The following is an 8,966-nucleotide window of genomic DNA, read 5'->3' as shown; positions in this document are numbered from 1 at the left end:
ATCTCACAAAGGACATAATATAAGTAATTAATATATGCTTTGAAAAATTGTTACTATTGATTAAGGAGAATAAATGTCTATCAAATGAGGCTTTTAATATTGTTTGTCTCTTTTTCTGGAATATGATGAAAAAATAAAAATTACTGTAGTAGCTTGCAAAGACAACTACCATATAGATATTACAGTCATGGGTCCAGGGGGAGGCTAAAAGCCAATTTGTTGCAGGTCATATTCACACTACACTTCTAATTGGGCTGTGTAGTTCAAAAGGCCATTGTTCTAAATTTAGGTTTAAAGATGTTCAGAATGTTCTTTAGTGTTTTTTCTTTTCTTTTATTGGATATTTTCTTCATTTACATTTCAAATGTTATAACCTCTACAGGTTTCCCCTACCAAAACCCTTATCCTATTTCCCCTCCCCTGCCTCTATGAGGGTGCTCCCTGATCCACCCACCCACTCCTGCCTTCCCACCTTGGTATTTTCCTATACTGGGGCATCAACCATTTTCTGCCACATAAGATGTTGGAGCCATTGGTCCCTCCATGTGTACCCTTTGGTTGGTTGTCCAGTCGTCAGGAGCTCTGGAGTGTGTGGTGAATTGACAATATTGCTTCCCCCTCAAACACCCTCAACTACTTCAGTCCCTTATCTGACTCCTCCTTGAGAGATGCTGCACGCAGTCCAATGGTTGACTGCGAGCATTGGCCTCTGTATTTGTTAGGCGTTGGCAGAACCTCTCAGGAGACAACCACATCAGGCTTCTGTCAGCATGTACTTCCCAGCATCTACAATAGCTTCTGGGTTTGGCCATGTTATATGGTATGGATCCCCATGTGGGACTAGCTGAGTAGTACTCCATTGTATAATTGTGCCACATTTTCTGTATCCATTCTTCTGTTGAAGGACATCTGGATTATTTCTAGTTTCTGGCTAATAAAAATAAGGCTGCTATATTTGTATAATTGTCCTTGTAATATGTTGGAGCATCCTTTGGGTATATGTTGAATAGAGCTGTATAGCTGGATCTTCAGGCAGAACTATTACCAATTTTCTCAGGAACTACCAGATTGTTTTCCAAAGTGGTTTTACCAGTTTGCCGTCCCACAATGGTGGAGTGTTCCTCTTTCTTCACATCCTCACCAGCATCTGTTGTCACCTGAGTGGCAGATCTTAGCCATTCTGACTGGTGTGAGTTGGAATCTCAGGGTTGTTTTGATTTTCATTTCCCTGATGACTAATAATATTGAACATTTCTTCAGTTGACATGAATCTCATGCTTCAGATATACAGAGAAATAAGTGTAATATACTGAGAGTACTGGGTCTCTTCCACACTCAGCCCTCAGCAAATCCCCTACTGTACATCACACACTAGTGACACACACCTACTTTACACATAGACTCTTCACAGCATGAGCTATGATGATGGAACTAGATAATGGTGGCGAACTCTGAATGTCATCATGAAAGCAAGAAAGGCAATTTCAACTCTTCCTGAAGAACAAAGTCTTTTCTCAAGTGATATCTTTTAAAATTTATTTATTGATTGATTGACTATTATGTCAATAATAAATATTGATATGTTATTATTATTATTTTGTTCCTGAAAAATATTAACTCTAGGACTCAAGAACCCTAGAAGATTCTCTTTGGCCCTGTTTTCAACCAAAATCTAAACATTGTTACTGTGGTTTTAATATCGTTTGTCAATGGCTTCTCAGAATGTGACTATACTCAAGTGTGTTTAGCTTATCCTCTCCAAACTATGTACTCTTGTATGATGCAGCAAAGTTTCTGGGACCATGCTCCTGGATGTCCTGTCTCATTGACAGTAAGCTGTTTTAAATAAACATCTCATTTTAGCTTTCAAAAAAAGAAAGAGAAAGTAAAGTATTGCAATGCAAAATTCATTGTTAATTTTGAGTTATTTACTTGTGATATGTATATGAGTATACTGTAGTTGTCTTCAGACACACCAGAGAGGGTGTTGGATCACATTACCGATGGTTTTGAACCACCATATTGTTGTGGAGAATTGAACTCAGGACATCTGGAAGAGAAGTCAGTGCTCTTAACTGCTTAGCCATCTCTGCAGCCCTATATTATTTTTATGAAATATAAAAATTTGTCTCAGTGGTTATGAGGCCTTTCTACTCTCAAGGGGACATGGGTTTAGATTCTAGCATCCATAATGGCAAATGACAACCTATTGTAAGTCTAATTCCAAAAGCCCGTTTCTGGCACCTAAGGGCAACAGGCAAATGTGTGGGGCACAGACTTAGATACAGACCTATCATATTATAAAATATAAGTAAGGACATTTCTTTTTAAAAGTTTAAGTCAGAACGATTACAGTGCTCCTGCAAATCTTTTCTTTTTTATTGAATATTTTATTTATTTACATTTCAGATATTATACAATACTGGAATCCTCCCTCCCCCAGTAAACCCCTTATCCCAACACCCCTCCTGCCACTTCTATGAAAGTGTGCTCCACACCCATCCACCCCACACCCATCCACACCCTCCTTCTTCCTGCCCTCAAATTCCCTCAGAATGGGGCATCCAGCATTCATGGGACCAAAGACCTCCTCTACCACCAATGGCTGAGAAGTCCATCCTCCACTACAAAAAAAGGTGGAGCCATGGGTCTCTCGATGAGTGTTCCAAGGCTAGATGTTTAGATACAGGTAGCTCTGGTTGGTAGGTATTGTTGCTCTACCATGGGGAGAGCATAAGCCTCTTCAGCTCCTTCAGTCTTTTCTCTAACTCTTCCACTGGGGACGCCATGATCAATTCAATGGTTAGCTGTGAGCATCTGCCTCTGTATATGTCAGACTCTGTCAGAGACTCTCAGGAGACAGGTATATCAGGCGCCCATCAGCATGCACTTCCTGGCATTCAAAACAATGTCTGCATTTTGTGACTGCACATGGGATGGACCCCAGGTGGGGCAATTGCCAGGCAGCCCCTTCTTTAGTCTCTGCTCCACACTTTGTCTCGATATTTGCTCCTGTGAGTATTCTGTTACTACTAAGAAAGACTGAAGCACCCATACATTGGTCTTCCTTCTTCTTGAGCTTCATGTGGTCCATGCATTGTATCTTGAGTATTCCAAGCTTTTGGGCTAATATCCACTTATCAGTGAGTGCACACCATGTGTGTTGTGATTTGTTTACCTCACTCTTGATGATATTTTCTAGGTCCATCCATTTGCCTAAAAATTTCATGAATTCATTGTTTTTAATAGCTGACTAGAATTCCACTATGCATATGTAACATATTTTTTTTGTATCCATTCCTTTGTTGAAGGACATTTGGGTTCTTTCCAGCTTCTGGTTATTATAAATATGGCTGCTATGAACATAGTGAAGCATCTTTCCTTGTTATGTATTGGAGCATCTTTTGGGTATATGCTGAGGCATGGAAAAACTTAGCTGTCAGTTAATCCTATGTCCACTTATCTCAGGAACTGCAACACTGATTTCCAGAGTTGTTTTACCAGCTTACAATTCCACCAACAATGGAGGAGTGTTCCTCTTTCTCCACATCCTCACCAGTTTCTTCTATTCCCTGACATTTTGATCTTAGCCATTCTGACTGGTGTGAGGTGGAATCTCAAGGTTATTTTGATTTGCATTTCCTTGGTAACTAAGGATGCTGAACATTTCTTTAGATGCTTCTCAGCCATTTGAATTTCCTCAGTTGAGAATTCTTTGTTTAGCTCTGTACCCCATTTTTAATAGGGCTTTTGTGGTCTGGAGCCTAATTTCTTGAGTTCTTTGTATATATTGGATATTAGCCTATCAGATGTAGGATTAGTAAAGATCTTTTCCCAATCTCTTGGTTGCCATTTTGTCCTTTTGACAGTATCCTTTGCCTTACATAAGCTTTGCAATTTTATGGGGTCCCATTTGCTAATTCTTGATCTTAGTGCATAAGCCATTGATGTTCTGTTCAGGAACTTCTCCCCTGTGCCCAAGTATTCAAGGTTCTTCCCCACATTCTGTTCTATTAGTTTCAGTGTATCTGGTTTTATGTGAAGGACTTTTATCCACTTAGACTTGAGTTTTGTACAAGGAGATAAGAACGGATTGATTTGCATTCTTCTACATGCTGACCTCCAGTTGAACAAGCACCATTTTTTTAAAAAAAATGCAATCTTTTTTCCACTGAGTGGTTTTAGCTCCTTTGTCAAAGATCAAGTGACCAGAGGTGTGTTGGTTCATTTCTGGGTATTCTATTCTATTCTATTTTATTCTATTCTATTCTATTCTATTCTATTCTATTCTATTCTATTCATTTACCTGCTTGTCTCTGTACCAATACCATGCAGCTTTTTAAAAATAAGTGTGATTGCTCCGTAATATGCCTGAGATCAAGGATGGTGATTGCCCCAGAAGTTCTTTTATTGTTGAGAATAGTTTTTGCTATCCTGTGTTTTTTTTTTTACTTCAAATGAATTTGAGAATTTCTCTTTTTAACTCTGTGAAGAATTGAGTTGGGATTTTAATTGAGATTTCATTGAATCTGTAGATTGCTTTTGGCAAGATGGCCATTTTTTGCTATATTAATCCTACCAATCCAAGAGCATGGGAGATCTTTCCATCTTCTGAGATCTTCTGATTTCTTTCTTCAGAGACTTGAAGTTCTTGTCATACAGAACTTTTACTTGTTTGGTTAGATTCACACCAACATATTTTATATTATTTGTGATATTTTGACTTTTTCCTTAACTGTTTGTATCCCTTTCACTTCCTTTTGTGGTCTAATTGCTCTGGCTAGGACTTCCAGTACTATAGTGAATAGGTAGAAAGAGAGTGAGCAGCTTTGTCTAGTTCCTGATTTTAGAGGGATTGCTTCAAGTTTCTTTCCATTTAGTTTGATGTTGGCTACTGGTTTGCTGTATATTGGTTTTACTGTTTAGGTGTGGGCCTTGAATTTCTGAACTTTCCAAGTCTTTGACCATGAAGCAGTGTTGAATTTTGTCAAATGTTTTCTCAGCATCTAGTGAGATAATAATGTGTTTTTTTTCTTTGAGTTTGTTTATATAGTCAATTATGTTGATGAATTTCTGAATATTGAACAACCCCTGAATTCCTGGGAGAAAGCCTACTTTTTCATATGGATGATTGTTTTGATGTGTTCTTGGATTTGGTTTGTGAGAATTTTATTGAGTATTTTTGCACTGATACTCATGAAGGAGATTGTTCTAAAGTTCTATTTCTTTGTTGGGTGGTTTAGTGAAGAGTGTAATTGTGGCTTCATAGAATGAATTGGGTAGTGTTCCTTCTGTTTCAATTTTGTGGAATAGTTTGAAGAGTATTGGTAATAGGTCTTCTTTGAAGGTCTGATTGAATTATTCACTAAAACAATGTGGTCCTGATCATTTTTTGTTTGAGAGAATTTTAATGACTGCTGCTATTTCTTTAGGGGTTATGGGACTGTTTATATGGTTTATCTGATCTTTATTTAACTTTGGTGCTTGGTATCTGGCTAGAAAAATGGCCATTTCATCCATATTTTTTAGTTTTATTGAGTATAGGCTTTTCTATTAGGATCTGATGATTTTTTGAATTTCCTCAGTTTCTGGTGTTATGTCTCCCTTTTCATTCCTGATTTTGTTAATTTGGATACAGTCTCTATGCCCTCTGGTTAGTCTGGCTAACGGTTTATCTATATTGTTGATTTTCTCAAAGAACCAGCTCCTGGTTTTGTTGATTCTTTGTGTAGTTCTTTTTGTTTCTACTTGGTTGATTCCAGCCCTGAGTTTGATTATTTCCTGCCATCTACTCCTCTTGGGTATGATTGATTCATTTTGTTCTAAAGTTTTTCAGTGTGCTGTCAAGCTGCTAGTGTATGCTCTCTCCAGTTTCTTTTTGTATACGTGTAGCTATTAATTTTCCTTTTAGCACTGCTTTCATTGTGTCCCATAAGTTTTGTTATGATGTGCCTTCATTTTCATTAAATTCTAAAAAAATCTTTAATTTCTTTACTTTGTCCTTGACCAAGTTATCATTGAGTAGAGTGTTGTTATGTTTCCACATGTATGTGGGCTTTCTGTTGTTTTTGTTGTTATTGAAGACCAGCCTTTTTTTGTGGTTGTCTGATAGGATGCAAGGGATTATTTCAAACTTCTTGTATTGTTGAGGCCTGTTTTCTGTCCCATTTTTTTGGTCTATTTTGAAGAAGGTACCATGAGGTGCTGAAAAGAAGGTATATTCTTTTGTTTCAGGGCTTGCTGTGGTGAGAGAATTGGGTTCTGATAATGCCAAGTCACCTTGGTTTCTGTTGCTTATGTTCTTGCCCTTGCCTCTCACCATCTGAAAATCTCTGGTCTTGCTGTCTCTGATTGTGGCTTATCCCTCCTGAAAGCCTGTGTGTCAGAACTCCTTGAAGGCCAGTTGTCACTGGGATGAATTTCAGTATGGAATGCTGTAGCACAGGGTCAGCCAAAGCCTGAAAGATCCTGTCCCTTGCTGTTCCTTGGTTCCTGGGTCCTGATGAGTCTGGGCTGGTCCCTCTTGTGCCAGGAATTTGAGTAGAAGTGGTGGTGTTACTGTGTTCACAGGTGTGCCAGCATTCCTGGGAAACCAATTCTCTCTCAGTGGTATTTGGATATGGAGTGTTGTGGCACAGGATAAGCTCTGAGTGCAGACTGAAATCAGAGGGTTCCTGTCCCATGATGCTACTCCATTCCTGTGTCCTGAGGTCTCCACTGCATTTCTCAGAGCAGAAGTTATGGTTATCCCTGTGCTCACAGGTGCAGCAGCACTCCTGGGAGATCAGCTCTCTCTCAGTGGAATTTGGGTATAAAGCACTGTTTCACATCATCAGCTCTGGTCACTGATAGAAACACCCTCCCCCTTTTCTTTTCAACCCCCTTTCCCTTAATTAAGGAAAAAAGAGAGAAAAAAGTGAAAAAAAGAGAAAAGAAATCCCTGAATCTAACTTCTTTGTTTCATTTTCCCCACACAACACCATAATTAACTGAAGATCATCTCCTGAAATAACACCATATCTATAACTGAAAAAGTGACCAAAACTATCACCCAAAACTGTAATGAAAGTCTTGCTGTAATTGCTCCCTGTTGATTTGGGGGTACAGATATTCTTTTGCTGGGCCCAAGAAAATTAGAAAAATGGTTAAATCAAAAGAGAGCTTGCTGTCACCATTTGTTGTCTAGTTTCTATATGTTGACTATGTGAAGTCTTTAGTAGATTAGGCTGAAAGGCTGGATGAACAGAGGTCGTCTGGGATTAGCAGTCCTTTCTGAAGATGTTCCAAAAACAAGTCTCTGGAAAAAGTATCTGAACAGCAGGTATTAGCATCTCAGCATCCCTGAGAGTGAATCCTGTTAGTGTTGCTCTCCGGGTCTTCCATTCTGCAATATATAAACCATACAAGCAATACATAGTTCTGTAAGAACATTTGTATGGAATGTGCAGAGTACAGACACTGATGTGGATGTCAGGAGGAAGTACATGCTGACAGGAAATTGACATAGCTGTCTCCTTAGAGGTCTCCCCGAGCCTGACATATACAGAGACAGATGCTCACAGCTAACCATAGAACTGATCATGGGTTCCCAATGGAGAAATTAGAGAGAAGACTGAAGGATTTGAAGGGGCTTGTGACCCCATTGGGTGAGCAGCAATACCAACCAACCAGAGCTCCCAGGGTTTAAACCACCAGCCTGGGAGCACATAGGGAGGGACCCATGGCTCCAGCTGTATGTTTAGGGGAGTATGGCCTTGTCAGGCATAGGTGGGAGAGGAGATCCTTGGTCCAATGAAGGCTGGATGCTCAGTGTGGGGAAATTCAAGGGTGCAGAGGTGGGAGTGGATGGGTAGGTGGTGGGGCACATCCTCATAGAAGCAGGAAGTTGGGGTATAGGATAGGGGGTTTCTAGGTGGGGAGGAAATGGGTAAAGGGGATAAAATCTGAAATATAAATAAAATATTTAATAAAAAGAACATTGTATGGAATATGCAGGGTGTACAGATCAATAAAGATGACTTTCTGCTCTTTATTGCAAGAGACATCTGTATTTTCTATAAGCTAGTTTGGATTATATGTCAGAATGTAATATCATTTTTATCTATGCCATTTTAAAGAGTTGTATAAAACGTTTTGAGAATTTTGTAGTCAACAAGATTTATCGGCTATGTAAAATACATTATTTTTTTTGTCTCATCCTGTCTCAGAGCTGCTCTTAAGTAGCAGGTTCAGCACATAAGTTACCTATCTTGTTGATCTTGTCAATCTCCTTATCTTTGTAGCCAAAATATTTAGGGGCTTTTGCCTGGCCAAATATTATTTTCAATAATTTAGATGAAAGATATAGCTCTTCTGTTGGAACAAACGTAAAAATCTCCTCCACCTAATATATCTCTTTTTTACATTTTAGAGTTAGTGAGACAAATTGTTATTTGTCTCATTAACTTTTAAAAAATTTAAAGACAGCAAACCATATTTTAAAGCATTGGTGGGAGCTGTCATATTACCATTCTATTTTATGTGCATTTCCTTCAAAGCCCTGTTATGTTTTTTCATAGTGGCTTTTCCTGCTATACTGTGAGCTATATTTGGAATAGGCTTCATCTCATAATGCCCATGAATTTTAATGAACATTATGTCTGAGCATCATCAATTTTGGTCTGTAAATGCATCTATAAATAGCCATTGTCTTAATAAATGTGTAGCCTCAGAATTATCCCCCCTCAGAACTAAATGCAGAAATCCTTTTGAACTCCAAACATGTATTAATTGTATGATATATCAACATGTGTACATACATCAATTCTCTGAACTCTATAAAATGAATCACAAAATCCATTATATGGCATTGCTTTAAGTCAGCAACAATAAGCAGAATCTGGATTATTAATTCAATATATTATATCTCTATGGGCTGCAATTCTAATTTCTTAAGCCCCTGTAAATCTTTCAGTGTGGAGCTATGT

Source organism: Arvicanthis niloticus, chromosome 9, assembly GCF_011762505.2.
Source record: "Arvicanthis niloticus isolate mArvNil1 chromosome 9, mArvNil1.pat.X, whole genome shotgun sequence".
NCBI lineage: Eukaryota > Metazoa > Chordata > Mammalia > Rodentia > Muridae > Arvicanthis > Arvicanthis niloticus.
The sequence above is the reverse complement of the archived record's forward strand: the minus strand, read 5'-3'. Positions refer to the sequence as shown.